The sequence below is a fragment of the Octopus bimaculoides genome, chromosome 3 (genome assembly GCF_046866305.1).
Source record: "Octopus bimaculoides isolate indiv1 chromosome 3, ASM4686630v1, whole genome shotgun sequence".
NCBI classification, from domain to species: Eukaryota; Metazoa; Mollusca; class Cephalopoda; order Octopoda; family Octopodidae; genus Octopus; species Octopus bimaculoides.
Window position 1 is genome coordinate 56,144,870 of NC_142930.1, and position 22,467 is coordinate 56,167,336.

At 38.0% G+C, this 22,467-nt stretch overlaps 1 protein-coding gene and 1 pseudogene across 1 annotated transcript in view; both read left to right on the forward strand.

Annotated features, from left to right (window-relative positions):
• LOC106868455 (atrial natriuretic peptide receptor 1) overlaps positions 1-22,467 on the forward strand; it is an 880,915-nt gene that overhangs the window by 351,028 nt on the left and 507,420 nt on the right. The window lies entirely within an intron of this gene.
• Positions 16,499-17,192, forward strand: LOC149136546 (uncharacterized; annotated as a pseudogene).

A 22,467-nucleotide genomic window follows, 5' to 3' on the forward strand; every position in this document is an offset into this window, starting at 1 on the left:
TCTTTAACACTCAACAGTCTTTAGGGATTAACATGGAAGGTCAGCCCAAACGCTTTTGGGATGTACACTTCCCTTCACATTTCCACTTCACTATTACATCAGAAACAGCAGACCTAGAGATATTCAGGAGGGTGGAAATCTCATGCACAAGCCTTATTTGAGAAGCAATACCTGACCATATTGAAATTCAGTTCTGCAGAGCATTCCATTCTGCTGCCTAGCTCAGTCTGCCAGCTACTGAGATTGCAGAACATGTGTTCTGCATAGTAAATGGTAGCACTGTGGTGCTGTCTGTGATCTACTGTGTCAGCCTCTATGGTAAGCACATGTTTTGTGGGGTGTCTGGATGCTTTTGATCATATAGTGTATATATTAACATACATTGAGGAATTCCTGAGGTAGATCCAGTAACAATTGTGTAATTACTGTGAATGATATCAGGCAGCCATAGGCAGTAAAGGTGGTTTATTAGCATACTACCAGGAACATAACCAACACTTAAATATTAACTAAAATATATAAGTAGCTGTGTGTGTGTGTGTGTGTGTGTGTGTGTGTGTGCGTGCGTGCGTGCGTGTGTGTGTGTGTGTGTGTGTGTGTGTGTGTGGGTGTGTGTGTGTATTCGTATTTGCATCATTTACAGCTAACTTTATTATTATTATAATGCCAGGACAGATTTCAGTTATATCAAAGTGTTTCTGGAGGCTTTTTATCACTGGCCCAAGTTCTCCAGTCACAACTAGTATCATTCTTGCTTCTATATTCTACATTGTCTCATGATTATTGTTAGTATTACACTAGCACTAGTGTAAACTAATTTAATTAGCAGATATTTTAACTTGATGTTTAGAGACAATCTCTTTCAGTCTTTTAGGTAGCATTTTGGGTGTTGTAGCAAGTGCACCAAATACTAAAGAAATAATTGTTGTCTTGATCATCCACAGTCTCCTCAGCTCTCTTCCACAATCTCCTCAGCTCTCTGGCTAGATCCCCATACCTTGCAATTTTTTCAGCTTCTTTTGTATTGACTTTGTTCTCATAGGGAAATGCAAAATCTATGACCTAACACTGTTTTCTTTGTATTTTATCCTCTATAATCATATAAGCACAGGAGTGGCCATGTGGTAAGGATCTTGCTTCCCAGTCTCGTAGTTCAGGGTTCAGTCCCACTCTGTGACACCTTGGGCTAGTGTCTTCTCTGTGACACTTTGGGCTAACCAAAGCCTTGTGAGTGGATTTGGTAGATGGAAATTGAAAGAAACCCATCGTATGCATATGTCTGTATATCTATGTGTGTGTGTGCCTGTGTTTGTCCTCCCCCATCACCACTTGACAACTGGTGTTGGTGTGTTTACTTCTCTGTAACTTAGTGGTTCAGCTAAAGAGAGCAATAAAATAAGTACCATGCTTAAAAAATGAAGTACCAGGGTCAATTCATTTGACTAAAAATTCATGATGGTGCCCCAGCATGATCAGTCTAATGACTGAACCTGGTAAAAGATATCTGGAATTCTTGCTTCAGTTATATTGTCAGTCCTTATAGGGAAATAGCACAAGATATTGTAATTCTCATTTTCTCTCACAGCCTCTGGTTCATATTCCAATGCACTCTTTTTCTTACACAGACATGTCTGTATTTATACCGCTTTTGTGCTATTCTACTGCATTCACTCAAAATGTAATTGATACTCTTGTCTCCTTTCTTGCAGATTCTACATTTGCTGTCAAAGTTTTGTCGATCTTTGCCTTTATCAGATCATCTTAAGAGCTTTTCCTGAGTGGCTATTATTAGCATTTCTGTCTCACATCTCAAGTTTCCACCTGGAAACTTGAGATGTGAGACAGAAATATTCTCAGAGCCAGGGATTTTCACTTCTAGTTTGTTTCATGTTTTGACCATGTAGTTCCGTTTCTTTCCATTTATTTGTTCTGTTGTTTCTTCCTATTCTCTGGCTGCCAATAATATTCTTTTTTATTCTGCGCAGTACAATTTTTCAGACTCAATATCACAGTACTAACAGTGTCTTTCGTACTTAGTAATTTTCTGCCACATTCCTTTCTCTGTAGGTAGAGTATTGCTTTTAGGGTGGAGGGCATTATGCATTGAGAGAAGCTTTTTAGTTCTCTGGAAGTTATGTAGTGTAGCTCAACCTTTGAAAATTTCAGAAAGGGAGTAGAGTGTTTCACTACTGGCATTGCCCATGTATGTATGGCTTGAATGATGTTCCCTCCATTTAATTATGTTTTGAGCACCTTAATTTTGTTTCAAGCACCTCTTGTACTCTCTAGGGACTTACTCATTTTTACTTCAGTGTCCTATCTTCCTGCAGCACTCCTAGGCATTAATACCTCTCATTATTTCACAGCAATCTATTGATGTTTTCCCATCATCATCATCATCATCATGAAAGATTCTTGGATAGTTCTTAATTACCGGTTGTTCTTTACTTGAAAGCAAGCAATAACAAATCACCAAAAGTTTCAAGTAGTGCCTTCTCCTGTGACTTAAAGAGACAATGCTCTCCTAAGAATGCGAGCTGTACCCAATGATGTCTTCTGGATCACTTCGAGCTTGACAGCAGCTCCAATATTCTTAATGTTTTTCAAAGCTCTTGGAAATTGCTCCAAATGCTTCAATTACCACCAGTATCACCATTACTTTCCTCATACCCCATATCTTTCCTATCTCGTCCTGCAGTGGCTGGCATTTCTCACACTGCGCCTTTCTACAAGCACACATCTAGCTGTTTTGCTATCCTTTCATGGAGCCCTTTCAGCTTCTTCATCTAATAACCTTGGACCCCCATCTGGTCCTGAACTCTTCAAATTTAGGAATATTTTTAACTGCATTTTTATCATTTCTGTAGTTATTTCTATGTCTTCTTGGACTTCTATATCTCGTGACCTATCTTGGATTTCATGCAGCCACTCCACTTCATAATTATGCTCTATTGGTTGGTCCAAGATACCTCTCCACAATGCCCTGCTTTCCTCTGCATCTGGTTTCATAGTTACATGTAATTGCTCATCTAGTTCCTGAAGCAGTTTCTTCTGATTTGCTTCAAGCAATCTGTTCTACCTGAATTGGTTTGTTCTATTGTCATATCTTTCCAGTTTTGCTTTGATTGCTACTACTCTTTGTTTCAATTCTTCCAATATCACACCATACTTTTTATTTCTTATTTTATATGCTCTTTCCAGCATTATTCTTATGCTTTCATTCTGTAATTCCCCTCTACTCAATCTGTCAACTTGTCCTAAATGTCTTAACTTTGTTACCCACAGATTTATCTATGCTAGTATGGTTCTTTACATTCTGTATGTTCTCTTCTTTTGTATCCAACTCTATCAGCAGCAACCATAGCTGCATCCCAAATAATCTTGTTAGTTTCAGTTATATTTCTCATCTGGAATAGCCTAAGGACCAAATCTACATTTACAGTTTCAACTTTGAGTTTGTGTAGATTAATGTACCTCAGATTGGTGGATGCTTGATCCTGGTCTTCTCTAATATATCAGCACACCATCCACATTATGTCTTGTAGGTCATCATCATATTCTTGTGATATAGCCCTTCCCATTACTTCTGCTTCATTTGCTGAGAATGAATTTATATTTACACTTTGCTCTAAGTCTTCACTGCTGCAATTCATTTCTCTGTACTTGCTGGGCACATTACTTGTCGGTGAAGTATTATTTCTATTTTCTACTTTTCCTTTTATCTCTTCAATTTCCGTGTTTGTCAACCACCCTTTCATTTTTATTGTAAAATTCTTATAAAATGTCATTTCTTTTTCTTAAAGGTGGTGTATTTATGCATTGCTATATAAAACTGTGAGTTCAAGCCCTGCTCTAACAATTTCGATGATTGTAGCTGTCTCTTTCATGTTATTTCTGTCTGTAAACTAACTGACTCTAATACTTGAAGAAATAATGTTAGCATGAGAAGACTTAAAGGAATATTGATTAGATAGAAATACATTCTTCTCTGGTTGACATACAGTAATACATTCAAAGAACATACTAAAAAAAGAATTCCTGAATTCTTCTCCATAAGTACATAGTCACCTTTATTAAGAACATCACTAAGACAGAAATTAGTGTAGCTTCATTCACGCAGCAGCTAGACTGAAACACATATTTGTATAAACAAAGGCTAATAAATAGAATTAAATGATAGCATGCAATAGCAAAATAAAATAGAATAAACACCAGACAATCCCTCATATCATTTACTCCTCCTACCATCAACCCATAACAACCATAACAAAGTTCAAAAATTAAAGATACACCCTCTTTATATTCTAACCAATCATAATAAAATATTTATATAGCAAGCAGCTTATCACTAATTTATGTTGTTGCACTGCAACCGAATCTTGGCGGAACGTACTTTCAGTCAATATTTAAAACACAGATGTATGTATGTATGTATGTATGTATGTATGTATGTATGTATGTATGTATGTGTGTATGCATGTAGTATATGTGTGTGTATGTGCATGTGTCTGTGTGTGTATATATGTTGGTATATATTTGGTATCTGTGTATGCATGTGTGTACATGTCTGTTAGTGCTTGCATGTATCATCATCATCATCATCATCATCACAATCATCTTTTAAGGTTCATCTTCCATGCTGATATGGGTTGCAGGTTGTGACATCATCTGACTGGCCTGACAACCGTGTAAGTCTGCTATGTCTGATTCAGCATAGTTTCTAAAGTTGGACACACTTCCTAATGCCAACCCCTATACGAATGTAATGGGAGCTTTTTTAAAGCCGCTGACACTAGTGAAGTTGCCATGCAACTTCTAAGATCAAAATCTCCTTCTGGTGATTTGGAGCTACATTAGGGCGGTGTACCATTAATCTAGTACTTATCTGCTTGCAAGCAGATACAGACATGCTCTTGTCCCTCCTATCCTTGTTTGTCCCAGCAAAACATTAAGGATCTAACAGCTGGAGAGAGGCAGACTTGCACCAATACTCAGCTGGTATACATTTTCAGCTGAGTTGACTGGAGTAGCATGAAATAAAGTGCTTTGCACAAGGATGCGATGTACCATCTAGTCTAGGAACTGAACCAGTGATTTGTGAACATAAGCTCAACATCCTAACCACAATACCATATGCAACATGAAAAAATCTCACCAGTCAGGGAGAACCTAAAAAGGCTAAGAGAAGTTCCTTCATTTCTGATTAAGTTATATAAAAGTCCATCTGCAGGATCAGAATAGCCTTAGTCTCTGTATTGTCTCTATGCAGTTGGTGACATCCTAATAGGTTATGTACGTTTGATGTTAGTGCATTGTTCATATGTCTGATAAATAACAGTCACTGCAACACAGAAATTTCAGATCACATCTCTAAAGTATTTCTTGATTGTTTGGTAAAGTTCCTCTGTACATCATACTTTAACTGCTGCACCATTTATATGATATTTTTATTGCAAAAGGTCTTCTGAACTAATAAACTGTGCTCCATCTAGACAACCCATATATGTATCTTCCTCTCATCTTCTATAAATTGCATCATGTCTCATTAGACTAGATACTAAACACTTAAATCATGTGCCACTATGCAGCTGCTTGACTGTTAGAAATAGTAGCCAGATTACATGTTATTCTTTAAAGATTACACTGGTCAGCAACTTTTATCTTATCAATCTGGAAAATTTGGCAAATTCTATGGACACTTCTCTTAGAGAATAAGTCATGCTCTATGTGTGCCTCTGCACGTGCGCGTGTGTATGTGTGTGTGTTTGTGTGTGTGTTTGTGCTGTGTGCACGTGCGTGTGTGTGGGTGTGTGTGCATAAGTGTGTGTGTGTGTGTATAAATAACTGCATGAACAAAGATCTAGTGCTATATATTTACTGATGAATTCTTTAATTAAATAAAAGGATGAAACGAAGGTAAACAAATCTGAACACAATAGTTTATGTTGATGTTTCTCTAATCAGAAGTTGAAAGATTAAATTATTTTTATTATTTTCAACTTGTTTTTAATTTTTCGTATTATTAATATTTAAAATTAACTTATCAAATAACATTAAAATTCAATAAATAGCAAATATATATAATGAAATTCTCCGAATATCATTAGCATGTCAGTCTATGATATCACAGCTGAAATGCATTAGTTATAAGTGCAGGATGTGGAAAAAATAGTACAATAAATAATGTATATAATGTATATTCTTTCAAAAATATAACGTTTTATATCTAAAATACTGAAATGTTACAAATGAAGAGTAATGAATATCATGACTGCGATATGAAAACATATCTGCATGCAACATCCTTCTTAATAGGCTGTGAATTGACTGATGAAATGAAGAAACAATGTTTATTGAGAATCAATGAATACTTCAGCTGACATGCAATCAACATGGATATCATTATTTTCTTAGTTTATCTCATGTATCATATGTTTATATCACGTTCTTTACAATTGGCTCGTCTTTCATAAATACATACTGGATACAGATATGGATGTGAGGTGTAAAAATTACTTTGCAACAAATAAGTCTGAAAGTTTGATTCCACTGCTTGCACAATGGCCAAATTCTGCCATACATTTAGAATGAATAATACTTTCTAAAAATTTATGTATGTATGTATGTATGTATGTATGTATGATTCTATGTATGTATGTGTGTATGTATGCATGTATGTAAGTATTATGTATGTGTGTATGTATGTACATGTATATATGTATGCATGGATGTGTATGTGTGTGTGTGTGTGTGTGTGTGCATGGATGTATGCACATATGTATGCTGTACATATGTATGTGTCTATGTATGGTAGGGATGGCATCTGCTGAAATTTACTGTCATGGTGGTAAGCACATAGTTCTCCTGATGCACAGGATCATACACTATGTCTGGGCAACTCGTGAAATACTTAAAGACTGGTGAGACACTATTATGGGATCTTTGTACAAAAGGAAAGGTCCACATGAGAACTGTAAAAAATAGTGTGGCATTGCTTTGTTGGCAGTGGCAGAAAACAAAATCGTTGCTGTGATACTTCTGACAAGGCTAAATGCCCACATTACCAGATTCTCAGTGTAGCTTCAAACCAAAGTGAAGTAGAGCAATATGATATTCATGGATAGACAAATTCGGGTAAAGTGTTTTGAACAACAGAAAAGTCTCTAAAATGAAAGCATTGACACTACACTGAGAAATACTTTGGCATTTACAACAGCTGTTTCGGTAGAATTTTATTAATGCATTTATAGAAAATTAAACTTCAAGAGATGAGGGAGAGAGGGTGGGAGATAGATAAATTGATAGACAGATAGATAGATAGATAGATAGACAAACAGATAGATAGATAGATAGACAGACAGATAGATAGATAGATACATTTCTTTTATTAGCCACACAGGGCTCAACGAAGATGGGACAAATACAATGTAGAGCTTTTCTTTTTGGGAGGGGGAAGGAAGGAAAAAAAAAAAAAAAAAAAAAAATTGGTGGTGTCGATCAAAAGGGATCGTAGGAAGGGAAAAAGGAGCAGTTCGATCAAAAGGGATCGAAAAAAAAAGAGAAAAGGAAAGGCCGATCAATAGGGATCGTGTATCACACAGTAATGTTCTCGTGTAAAAAGAGGGGAGGACAGTTTAGGTTTAGCCGTGGAAGGAAAAGCCCACGGAAAAGACCACGGTAACCTTGGTCAATATTCTCATTGAAGAAACTATAACAGTAAGTGACTCTCTTTTGCCTTTTTGTTTTATTTTTTTTTTTTCTTGTTCATAGGGTTATGCTCAAGATGGCTCCGTCGTTCACACGTGCCATCCTTGCTACATTCACCCATCTTTTTTTGAAGCATTCACTAGACAAGACTTCCCTTTCTACTCTCAACTTCCTCTTCAGGTGATACTTGAAGAAGTTGATGAGAGATTGCCCAGAGAGGAAAGTCTTTGTCTCTAGACCTTTCAGACGCGTCCACCATACACATTCTTTCGCCATAGCCACAAGTACGATGAAAATAGCTCTTCCTTCCCGTTTAAAGGAAGGAGGCGCGACAATATTCACGATAGACTCGGCTGATAGACCGACTCGTCCCACACGCGATAGCAGTTGTTCGACGTAAGCCCACAGCTCGGAAATGGTGGGACACTGTACGAGTGCGTGCAGAACGGTTTCGTCGCTCTGCCGGCATCTCGGACAGGTCGGCCCCGTGTTTCTCGAGCCATGCCTGTAGAGCTTATCCCGAACGGGTAGTGCTTCTCGATAGCACTGCCAGGCCAGGGATCTCTGGAAGTTGTCCATAGGTCCCGGCCCGAAGGTCGTCTTAAACAGGCGGGTCAGGTATTCCTCGTCGACGCCCAGGTTCGCCCCGAGATCGTCGTCGTACCTTCCCTCCACTAATCCACTATAGAATGCGTTAGTTGTGATGCAGTCGCTCAAGGTTGACCCGGGTTGTTGGAGTTGCCGAAGAGCAGCGCGACACTCGCGGTGCCATTCGCCCTTCCTCGGCCTCTTCTTGATCCATGACTGCAGTTCGGTCATGGAGACGAGCTGCGGGAAAGCGCGCCGCACAAACGGTGACCACACCTGTTCACCGCTGTCTACGTAGAGCCGGAGATGTCGCAGTCTCAGCGCGTGTCTGCGCATCATCAACCACGGCATGCCCAGTCCTCCTTTTAACGGGTGTTGGCAGCAAACGGATCGCCTAACCATCGGAACGCTTCCTTTCCACAAGAAGCGGAAGAGGATGCGCTCCAGTTTGGTGATGGTAGGGTCGGGACAAGGAACGACGGTCAGGCGGTAGTAGATGACGGACGCGATGTACGTGTTCGCCACCTCCGCCCGACCTTTCAGGGAAAGCTTCCTCTCGGCCCATTGCCGGGCTAGAGTGGCCACCCTTCTCGTTATCTCGTCCCAGTTCTTCTCCGTTTGGAGGTCTGAACCAAACCAGACCCCGAGCATCTCAACCGGACCGTCAGTCCAACGTCCCACGACGGAGGTGCTACTTGACGGCATGGGGTTGCTTCTCCAGGTGCCGAGCCGCAAGCCCACTGACTTATCCCGGTTGATTTTCGCTCCCGTTACCGCTTCGTAGTCTCTCAGTGTCTCGCCGACAAGCTCGATGTGCTTTTGGCTAGACACTATGACGGTGACGTCGTCCGCGTATGCCGACACGCTCGTCCCGCATCCCAACTCTCGCGGGATGCCCCTCAGCGTCGCCAGCTTCCGCAGTAGTGGCTCGAGAGTCAACACGTACAGAAGCGACGAGAGGGGGCATCCCTGACGGACCGAACGTGCAATGTCGAAGGGTCTTGATAGATGCCCATTGACGCGAACTACCGAACGGATGCCTCTGTACAAGGCAGCCATCCAGCCGCGGAAAATGGGACCGAAGCCGGCTGCTATGAGGACAGCCTCCAAGTATTGATGGTCTACCCTATCGAAAGCTTTCGATTGATCTAAATTGATCAGGGCCCCACCCATGCCAGGTTCCTTAACTACCCTCTCTATGATGTAGCGCATCAGATGGAGGTTGTCATGGATGCTCCTGCCCGGCACCGCGCACGTTTGCGCCTTGCCGATCAGTTTCTCGATGACAAGCGCCAACTGCTTGGCTAACACCTTGGCCAAAATTTTCAAGTCTGCATTGAGCAGAGTGATGGGCCTAAAGTTATCTATGACGTCCCCCTTGTTTGGATCTTTCTTCAGCAGCGTTACGGCTCCTCGACTCACAAAACCGGGAATGCTCCCGTTTTGCTGCCAGTTGCAGTACACCGCCACCAAGACGTCTCCAAACAAGTCTGGCTTACAGTTGTAAAGCTCGTAGGGCAGACCATCCAAACCCGGAGATTTGTCCCTCGAGCATCCCGCCATCGCGTCCCTCACTTCCGCCGCCGTGATGGCACCTTCGCAGCACTCCGCCTCTCTTGCCGAGAGTCGTGGCAGGCTGTGCAGGTAGGCACTGAAGTCCACCCTGCGTTCTCGCTCGCCATTCGTCCCAAACAGTCGAGCAAAGTGCCGCTGAAAGGCCTCACACATTTTGCTTGGCTCGAGCAGTTCGCGCCCCTGTTCGTCCACCAGAGACCGAATGGTGGCTTTGTTGCCCTGTTGCGCCTCCGCCACCCGGGCCTCTCGTGCGGCTCCAACACCTTGATAGATAAATAGATAGATAGATAGATAGATAGATAGAGAGACAGACAGACAGATAGCTAGACAGATAGACAGACAAACAGATAGATAGATAGATAGATAGATAGATAGATAGATAGATAGATAGATAGATAGATAGATAGATAGATAGATAGATAGACAGTGCAAAGAAGAGAAATAGAGAGAGAGAGAAAAAGGTGTATGCATGGCTGTGTGCCTAAGAAATTTGCTTCCCAATCACATAGTTTTTGGATTCAGTTTCACTGGATTGTACCTTGGTGAGGCATGTAACTTAGTGGTTAGGATGTTGAACTCATGATCATAAGATTGTGATTTCAATTCCTGGACCGGGCAATGTATTGTGCTCTTCAGCGAAATACTTCATTTCACATTGCTCCAGTCCACTCAGCAAAATGAATAAACCCACGATGGACCAGCATCCCATCCCATCCAGGTGGGGAATATATGGACCATGGAGACTGGGAAACTGGCCTTTATGAGTTTGTATGACTCAAGAAAGAAGTTTTACCTCTTTCTTTTTAACTGTGCCTTGGGCTGACCAAAACCTTGTTAGAGAATTTAGTAGATGGAAAACGAAAGACACCTAGTATAAATGTAGATACAAGTGTGTGTGGTGTGTCTATTTGTGTCTGCGTGTGTGTATGGATGTCTGTGTCTGCCAGTCTTGACATTATGAAATGATATTTAAATAGTATCACCATCATAAAAGTGGAGCTATTCCTTTCCAACCCTTCAGGCAATATATTCAGCCTTGAGAGAAAAATATCTTGCTTAGAAAAATCTTGGATAAAGAAAGCTCATCCACCCATAGAAAATATGCCTCAACCAATTCTGTTTGACTCATGTATGCATGAGAATGTGGATGTTAAAATAATAATTATGATGATGATGATGATGATGATGAGACCCCCTTCGGTCATGAATGACCATGGGATTGCACCTAGAAAGTTACCCTCCGAGGCACAAGTCTGGGCAAGGTTGTTCATGGAAGGCCAGCAGTCGCCCATGCATACCAGCCTCCCCTCTCCACACCACTGAGGTTATTTGAGGGAAAGGCAAAGGCCAATACAGCTTGGCACCAATGATGTTGCAACTCATTTCTACAGCTGAGTGAACTGGAGCAACGTGAAATAAAGTGTCTTACTCAAGAACTCAACATGCAGCCCAGTCTGGGAATCGAGCTCACAACCTCACGATCGTAAGCTCGACACTCTAACCACTGAGCTATGATGATGACGATGATGATGATGATGATGAGGAGGCTACATATATTTTGTTTTACAAGTGAGTGAAAATGAACTCAATACATAAAACGGAGTATACATATATATATATATATATATATATATATATATATATATAAAAGATAATAAGAGTGAAAAAACTACAGAAGGCTTGTGTTACATGGTTAAAGTATATATTTAAATTATGTCAGAAAAATGTTAGAAAAATGTTAGAAAATCTTTTTGGTATATAAACATCGTATTTTGAGAAATAACCGGTTTCGTGTTGTCTTTTCAAATTTCTCTACTTCATTGTAATGTGTTCGCTCCAGTCTGAAAAAGAAGAGTTCTAACTTGATACACAACAAATACAGTAAAAAATATTGTTTGTAAACTCCACCCATTTTTTTTTTTGTTATCTTTTATGATGTTTATAGCCTTCACCAATATATATATATATATATATATATATAAAAGCTACAAGAATGGTTAAAGGGCCTAGATATTCATAGCAAGATACTTATCTGTTTCAATTCTGATTAGGTCTTGACATGCAACTCTTGTAATTCTAAGCTAATAATATATGTATGTATGTGTGTGTGTGTGAATAAGCCTTTGCCAATGTATATTGGTGAAGGCTATAAACATCATAAAAGATAACAAAAAAAAAATGGGTGGAGTTTACAAACAATATTTTTTACTGTATTTGTTGTGTATCAAGTTAGAGATTCCATTGCTTCACTCAAAGAAGAGTAGACAGTAAAGTCAATAAGACTGAGCTCAGAAAAGAATGGAACTAAATTAAGTTTCTTATTTTGTTTGAAAATTTATGATTTTTACTGTCTATCTTCTCATAAGGTGATAACAGTGATGACAGAGTTAGAAATGTGGTTATGGTTGTAGTGTTGGAGTTGATGACTGTAAGCATGTTCTGGTATATGTCAATTGACACAGACAAAGAAATTAGGGCTAATTAACCAGATATTGTTATCAAGGAGAATTGGAAAGGAATTGCTGCCTGATTGAAAGGTCAATCGCAACAGCTGATGATATATCTTTAAATGAAATAGGAGAAATGTTTGTAAATAAAATGTTATCAGTTTATAAAACAGAATTTTATTTATATAAATATTTTGTCTCTATCCCCAGCTATTAAGAGCAAGTCTTCCTTAGATGCTTATAGTTCTTTTTTCAAACATTCTTAAGAAAATTTCATTTAGAAGCACTTGAAAAGATTGTATCTTGCAAACAGATAGAAAAAAACTAATAATATTATTATTATTATTATTCAGTAGTTTTATTTTTATAACGTGCTTTCACTTCACTACCGAGCGCAGCTCTGTGCGCCTTGGGTATGTGCTGTGGTTTGCTGTGGTGCTCTTATGTTTACTGCATTGAAAGTGTTTTGCGTAGAATGTGTGCAGTACCCAGTAGTGCAATTTTCTGTATGTTATATATATTTGTAAGTCCTGGTGTTTTTGTTATGTATTTGTCTGAATATTTTTTTATTATACCTAAGGCACCTACTATGATAGGAATTGTTTCTGTTTTTAGATTCCACATTCGAGTTATCTCTATTTCCAGGTCTTTGTATTTTGAAAGTTTTTCCATTTCTTTTAGAGAAACGTTGTCATCTGCTGGTATTGATACATCAATTAGAAAGCATTTTTTTTCTTCATTATCTTTGACAACTATATCTGGTCTATTTGCCTTAATTTCTCTATCTGTGTGTATTGGCATATCCCAGAGTATGGTTGCTTTCTAGTTTTCTGTGACCTTTTCTGGCGTGTGTTTATTATTATTATTATTATTAATAATAATAATAATAATTAATAATAATAATAATAATAATAATAATAATAATAATAATAATAATAATGATACTACTACTACTACTACTAATACTACTACTACTACTACTACTACTACTACTACTACTACTACTACTACTACTACTAATAATAATAATAATAATAATAATAATAATAATAATAATAATAATAAACATTCTATCATCTACAAAGAAAGGGAAGTAAGTCTTGAAACAAACTGTAAAAGCAGACATGAAGTGAAGGTGAGCCTTGGTGGGAAAGAAAGATAAAGCAATCAACAGACAGACTACAAAAGTATATCAACATCCTGGGAAGAAAGAAACATGGTTATATCAGGAAGAGTAAATATCAGAACTAGAATATAACTAGAAGACAAAGAAGAGGGAATTAAATGCCAAGCTATTTAAAATTATTGTCATCCATAGATAGCAGTTTATCCTTTATGGATGCAGGTGCCACATAAGATGTACCCATGTTGGCGTTATGTAATTTCAGCCTTGTTGGTGGCTCATAAAAAGCACCCAGCACATTCTGTTAAGTGATTGGTGTTAGGAAGGACATCCAGCTATAGAAAGCATACCACAACAGACAATTGGAGTCTGGCCAGCTCCCTGATAGGCTAGCTCCATGACAGGCCAACTCCCTGACAGGCCAGCATGGAAAATGGGCATTAAATGATGATATGATGATGATCATGATGATCATGGTGATGAAAGTAATATGTTCAAAATGCTCCCCTTTGTTTTCAGTACAACGCTGAACCCTACAAGTAACACTTCTACAAACCTTTTGATACATTTCTACGTTAATTGCAGAAAATTTATCAGAAATTGCTTGTTTTAACTCATGAATTGTTGTAGGTTTGAGAGAGTAAACAAGATCTTTCAATACACCCACAAGAAAAAGTCAGGTACTTTTAGTTCTGTTGATCGTGATGACCACTCAATTGCTTCACGTTGTCCTATTCACATCACCTCAAAATTAAGATTTGACCATTCCTGAATATTTCACCCATAGCGAGGTGGTGCATCATCCTGTTGAAAGTAGAAAACTATAAAAATTATACAAATAAGAATGGGTGTAACTTCTGCCACACCCTATATACTTACATACATACATACAAATATATCTATCTATCTATCTATCTATCTATCTATCTATATATATATATATATATATATATATATATATATATATATATATATATATATATATATATATACCACCATTACCAACACGGTCACTACTAATACTACAACCAACAAAAAATGCTCCCACGTGGACTGTTGACACCAGTAAGGAACAATTATGAACTTTTCATTTAATTTCATTGTTCTAAATATGTATTTTTGATAAGGTTCGTTTTTTCAAGAACCGAAACATGTTAAAAATATATCTGATAAAATTATAAATTAAAATTCATTTTTTATATATTGGCGTTTTCAAACTTCTTATATACACATATTATACATACATATATATAATATATATGTGTATATGTATATATGTATATACAGTATATATATATATATTGTGTGTATATATGTATATGGTACACACATACACACACACATATATAGTAAGTGTTCAAGGGTGAGTGAGTTTGAGTGTGGGGTTGGATGATTGTCTCTTCTTGTCTTCACATCATGAGACTTGTAAAGAGCATCACAGCCATACATGTAATGTTGTTTGTTTCCAATCTTCCTTGTAAACATATCCATTCATGAGAACATATTATTACCTCAAGAAGGTTGGTCACAAGAAAGGTGACCGGCCATAGAAGAAACTTGCTTCAAGGAATTCTATTCAACCCATGCAAGCATGGAAATGTATTCATTAAAAGGATGTCATGATGACAATGATGATGATGACGATGGTGATGATGATGATGATGATGATAATGATGACAATGATGATGATGACGATGGTGATGATGATCATGATGATAATAATGATGATAACGATGATGATGATGATGATGATAATGATGATGATGATGAGGATGCTGATGCTGATGATGAGGAGGAGGAGGGGGATATAGACTATTGCTATACAGCAGTGCAGCCTTAATTCTACACAAGCCTGTGGTTTCTAAAAGGCTTCATTCAACAATTTATACATATTTCTTGTTCTTCCTTTCTTTCTTTGAAATTTTAATATATTGATAGTTCTTTTCCCTTTTTTAATATCAACATGAAAAATAAGAAAGATCATCTTACATATGTTTGTATGTATGTATGTATGTATGTATGTATGTATGTACAGTATATATATATATTGTGTGTATATATGTATATGGTACACACATACATGCACACATATATAGTAAGTGTTCAAGAGTGAGTGGGTTTGAGTGTGGGGTTTGTTGAAGTATGGGATTCTCTATTTGGATACCTTTCTTACTGCAAAGCACATTACTGTGAATTAACAATGGACAGTATTACTTTGCAGACAAATTTAGGCAACCATTGGTGTTGATGTCCTCTCCTCCACCCCTGTTATTTGTCCTCCTCCTCCTCCTTTCCTCCTTCACGTTGACTTTCCTGCTAATGGACTGATTATATCCACAAGGAAGTGGTTCAGTGGATGACATGCTGAACCTCTACAGCTCACTATAGGTCTTAATGGAATACCATCCTTGTGAATCTTAGGGAGACCGTACCTGTGTTGTAGTTTACTGTAGTGTTGAGTCAGTTGTCTGTACTTCATTGGTGTAAAGTGATCCTTGCTCTTGATCAAGATATGTGACAACTTCCTCTCTGTTTTCAGACCCAACTCTGATATAATCAGTCCATTAGCAAGAAAGTCAACATCGTACGTGAAGAATCCCACCCATTCCACAGAAATGATCAAGGATACCCTCATTGAATCCAACCAGATGGTGAGAGTCTAGATGTGATAAGTCTGTTCATCAAAGTTCCAACTGGTGAAGCACTATTGGTGATTCAAGAAAAGCTAGTGACAGACACCCATGTAAAAGAACGCACTAGTATACCAATAAAAAACTTGATGGAAATGTCAACCTTCTGTGTAGAAACGACCTACATCAGTATGGACACTGATATATATCGACAAGAAGAGGGTTTAACTATGGGTTCACCATTATCACCGGTAATAGCTAATATATACATGGAAAACTTTGAGAATTTGGTTTTAGGATGAACACCACTAAAACTAATCCTGTGGCTGTGATATGTTGATGACACCTTTATTTTCTGGTGCCACCAGGAAGATGTCCAAGTGCTGTTAGATCATGTAAACTCAATAAAGCCATCCATACAGTTCACAATGGAAAAGGAAAAAGACAATCAGCTGGCATTCCTGGACGTATTAATAACATGCACCAAGTATAGATTCAGGACATCCATATATCGCAAGACGACCATCACCGGACGATACCTTAACTTCAATTCCCACCATCCATACAGTGTAAAGAGAGGGATTGCTCAGTAAATAAAACATCGAGCAAAGAATATAAGTAGTGACTGTAATACTCACCACGAAGAGATGATCAAGCTCAGTAACAATCTATTAAGAAACAACTACCCCAAGAACATACTATCTACTTCAATTATGAAGAAAAGAGAGGATGAAAACAATAAAATGTCTACAGTCTGTCTACCCTATGTGAAAGGCCTCTCCAAAAAGATACAAAAGATATGCGGCCCATATGACATCAGGATAGTATTCAGGGGTAATACAACACTTCACAAATATCACCTTCAGGTAAAACCACCAATAGAAGAGATTATAACCAAAAACTGCATGTACTCCATCTCATGCAGCTGTGGTAGGTTATACAAAGGCGAAACATGCCACCCGCTCAAAATAAGGGTAGAGGAACATTGCAAAGATGTAACATGAGGAGATATTGATCAATTGGATATAGCTGATCATGTATGGAAAAATGGAGACTACCTCCCCCTGTGGGATGAAGTTAAAATAATAGACAGAGAACACCACTGGAAAATACGAAAGCTAAAACAAACAACTCATATGCTAGGACACAATAACCTCCTAAGCAGACCGAGTGCAGATATGAATAGCATATGGGAACCGGTATTAAGGAAGGATAGGAAAACATTAGATTTATAAGCCCAACAATTCACTCCATAATTGCCCATATGGCATAGTGGTTAAGAGCGCTGGCTACTAGCCTCAAGATTCTGAGTTTGATTCCAGGCAGTGAACTGAATAACAATAATAATAATAATAATAATAACATCGAAAAATACATTTAGGAATGAGAACCCAGGTTCGAAATTTCCCCAAGACACCTGATGAAGGCTGGAAGGTAAATCAGCTGAAACATTGTGTTAACAACAAACAAAATGAGGACAAATATCAGTCAAATGTAAATAATGTAAACAATGTACATAATTCCTCATCTCTTAAACATATAACTGTAAAACCAGTCACCTGCTGAATGTATATCATGAAGTGAGGACAATAAGGGATTTTCCCATTTTTTAATTTTTTTTACAACATTTATATTCTTCACTGATGTTTATCAATAATGTGCCTGTGCACACACACACACACACACTGGATTTGCATAGATCTTTTGGTCAATCAATTTCCATTCACAAGATATTCATCAACATGTGACTATGGCTGAACAAAGATACTTACTGAAGGAACAGCACAGTGAAATTTGATCCAGAGCAATGTAGTTATGAAGGAAATCTTTTCACCATATTGCTATGCCTGTGTCCTTTAAGAATATTCCTCTAAAATTTTTTATTCTCAGCATAATGACTTTTATTAGAGTGCAATGAAATTTCTTAAATCTAAACATATATTTATAGAACCACTTTTATTTATACAAACAATTAAAATTGCATGCAGAAATGAATGACTATACTTTTCAACAGAAAATTTTGATTAAATTAATGGATATTAAATGCAAAACTGACAAAAACAGCAGCTCAAAAATTAAAGAAATCAAATATACACAATAAATCTATTTCAGTAAATATTGGCTTTATAGATGACTACGGACCGAGACCTTTGGAAATGGGCTGTGCGTGAGAAGACCCGGCAAGCCAAGTAAGATCGTTGCCAGTGCCCCTGGACTGGTTCTTGTGCGGGTGGCACATGAGATGCACCATTTTGAGCGTGGCCGTTGCCAGTACCGCCTGACTGGCTCCTGTAGGATTTTCGAGCGAGATCGTTGCCAGTGCCCCTGGACTGGCTTGTGCGGGTGGCACATAAAAGACACCATTTCGAGCGTGGCCGTTTTCGTGCGGGTGACACGTAAAAGCACCCACTACACTCTCTGAGTGGTTGGCGTTAGGAAGGGCATCCAGCTGTAGAAACTCTGCCAAATCAGACTGGAGCCTGGTGTTGCCATCCGGTTTCACCAGTCCTCAGTCAAATCGTCCAACCCATGCTAGCATGGAAAGCGGACGTTAAACGATGATGATGAATCTTGTCACACTGAAAAGATCCTATAATGGTTTCAGGGTGATTAGTTGGAAGATTGAGAAGTTCACAGTGAAGATTTTTTGTTTATTGTTTTAAAATAATATATCTCTCTCTCTCTCTCTCACTCTCTCTCTCCCTCTCACTCTCTCTCTCTCTCTCTCTCTCTCTCTCTCTCTGTGGCTGTGTGGTAAGTAGATTGCTTACGAACCACATGGTTCCTGGTTCATTCCTACTGTGTGGCATCTCGGACAAGTGTCTTCTACTATAGCCTCGGGCTGACCAAAGCCTTGTGAGTGGATTTGGTAGACGGAAACTGAAAGAAGCCCGTCGTATATATGTATATATATATATATATATATATATATATATATATATATATAGTTTTAGGGAAAATAACCAAGTTTCAAGAACTCATCGATGAAAATCCACTATCACATATAGAAAAATTAACAATTAAAAGCACAATAAATGAGTATAATATAAAGCAAAGTAAATATCATAAGATATTATCATTATTATTATTATTATTATTATTATTATTATTATTATTATTATTATTATTATTATTATTATTATTATTATATTTATTATTATTATTATATTTATTATATTTATCTTATGATATTTACTTTGCTTTATATTATACTCATTTATTGTGCTTTTAATTGTTAATTTTTCTATATGTGATAGTGGATTTTCATTGATAAGTTCTTGAAACTTGGTTATTTTCCCTAAAACTATATATTTTATATATATTTTATTTCTAAAGCTCAATTTAATTTTAATTTTTTATAAATTGATTTTAATTGAGTTTTTACCTGTAATTTTGGATTTTGTCCCTAATATTATTATTATATATATACATATATATATATATATATGTATGTGTGTGTATATGTTTCTGTGTCTGTGTTTGTCCCCGTAACATCGCTTGACAACCGATGCTGGTGTGTTTAGGTCTCCGTAACTTAGCGGTTCTGCAAAAAAGACCGATAGAATAAGTACTAGGCATCCAAAGAATAAGTCCTGGGGTCGATTTGCTCGACTAAAGGCGGTGCTCCAGCATGGCTGCAGTCAAATGACTGAAACAAGTAAAATAGTAAAATAGTAAAATAGTATATATATGTTCCTATTTTTCCCATATAAAAATTATTGCTTAGTAATTGAAACAGAACTGTGGGAAACCAGAATTGTTAAATAAATAATTTCTTGTGATGTTAATATATGTTTGAAGATATGCTGAATGTCATTGATGTCTTGCTGATTTAGAAGAGTAAAGGAGACATTAGTACATTTGCCTTTAATGAAAATATACTCCTATTCAATCAAGACGTAATATATTAAAAGAAATTTCCACTTTACCACATTAAAGACTACTTTGATTGTAAATGTTTAATGAGAAGAGTGGATACTTCTCAAAGAACAATTAGTGAATAACAAGTTACTAATTCAAAGTTGAGTGGATAACTTTAACAAAAGTCATATAAAATGCATGTGTAACTATTATAGACACAGTCCTTCGTACACAGAAGTTCACATATTTATGGTTGGCTGAATATTGAAAATTTGTTGGTAAAAAATAGTGAAATAAAAAGCATTGATATATCATCATCATCATCATCGTTTAACGTCTGCTTTCCATGCTAGCATGGGTTGGACGATTTGACTGAGGACTGGCAAGCCAGAAGGCTGCACCAGCCTCCAATCTGATCTGGCAGAGTTTCTACAGCTAGATGCCCTTCCTAACACCAACCACTCCAAGTGTGTAGTGGGTGCTTTTACGTGCCACCGGCACGAGGACCAGTCACACGGTACTGGCAACAGCCATGCTCAAAAAGGTGTTTTTATACGTGCCACCTGCACGGGAGCCAGTCCAACGGCACTGGCAACGACCTCACTCGAATGATTTCCTAACGTGCCACCAGCACAAGTGCTACAAGGCAACGCTGGTAATGATTACGCTCAAATGGTGCTATTTACGGGCCACTAGCACGGAAGCCAGACAGCTGCTCTGGCAATGAACACGCTTGGACAGTGCTGTTAGTGCTCCACTGGCACAGGTGCCAGTCATCGAGTATGGTTCAATTTCGATTTCACTTGCCCCAACAAGTCTTCACAAGCAGAGTTTAGTGTCCAATGAAGGAGAGGTTGGTATGAGCGCCAGTCATCGGATTCGGTTCGATTTCGATTTCAGATTTCAAATTTCAAATTCCTTTCGATATATTTCTTTTTTCTTTATTGCCCACAAGGGGCTAAATTTAGAGGGGACAAACAAGGACAGATAAACGGATTAAGTCGATTATATCGACCTCAGTGCATAACTGGTACTTAATTTATCACCCACCAAAAGGATGAAAGGCAAAGTTGACCTTGGCGGAATTTGAACTCAGAACATAACGACAGACAAAATACCATTAAGCATTTTGCCTGGCGTGCTAACGTTTCTGCCAGCTCGCCACTGGCTATTTCAAGATGAGCACCATTCAAGTTATGAACACATTCATTTACTGGTTTCAGTCATTGGACTGTACTTATGCTGAAGCACTATCCTCAAAGGTTTTAGTCAATTATTTATATCAACCAAGTACTTAATCTAGTACTTATTTTATCGGTCTCCTTGTATTGGATAACTAAGGTAACCTACATTTAAAGGATTTCTTCCTTTTTGTGGTACTGGTATATACAAGCACAAATACACAGACACTTGCGCACCCCCACCCCACCCCCACACACACGTACACGCACACACCCACATAGCTTCCATCTACCAAATTCCACTTCATAAGTTATTCCTAAAACTTCAGCTATTGTACAAGATTTTTGCAAAACATACCATACACAATGGTATCCAGTTCACAAGCACATAGCTGAGAAACTAACCTTATAACCATCCAATCATGTCTGTGCCCTTTGTGCAACTCACCAAATGTAAAAAATGAAAAGAAGGATGATTCATAAGATTTATTTAGGTGCAGGAGTGGCTGTGTGGTAAGTAGCTTGCTTACCAACCACATGGTTCCGGGTTCAATCCCACTGCGTGGCACCTTGGGCAAGTGTCTTCGACTATAGCCTCGGGTTGACCAAAACCTTGTGAGTGGATGTGGTAGACAGAAACTGAAAGAAGCCTGTCGTATATATGTATATATATATATGTATGTGTGTTTATGTGTCTGTGTTTGTCCCTCAAGTATCGCTTGACAACCGATGCTGGTGTGTTTATGTCCCCCGTAACTTAGCGGTTCGGCAAAAAGAGACTGATAGAATAAGTATTAGGCTTACAAAGAATAAGTCCTGGGGTGGATTTCCTCGACTAAAGGCGGTGCTCCAGCATGGCCGCAGTCAAATAACTGAAACAAGTAAAGAGAGAGATAGTAAGTGATATAAGAACTTTATAAGAAACTAATTATCTTGAAAAGAAAGTGGAAACCTTTACAGGGAGATATATTCTTTTCTACTCTAGGCACAAAGCCCGAAATTTTCAGGGAAGGGTCAGTCGATTAGATCGACCCCAGTACACAACTGGTACTTAATTTTTCGATCCTGTAATCATGAAAGGCAAAGTCGACCTCGGTGGAATTTGAACTTAGAATGTAAAGACAGACAAAATTTTGCTCGGCGTACTAAAGTTTCTGCTAGCTCACCATTTCTGCCAGTTTGTAGTGTTTATAGAGATTTGTGAGACAAATGAGATTGCTGCTGGTTATAGTCTGCTTAAATTGTTACAAGCCAACAACTACAAGAAAGACATGAACAAGGAGAGAAATCTAGAGATCTGATATCTTAGGAATGAAGGACAAGGTATGATGGGTAGTGCAGACACTTGAATAGTG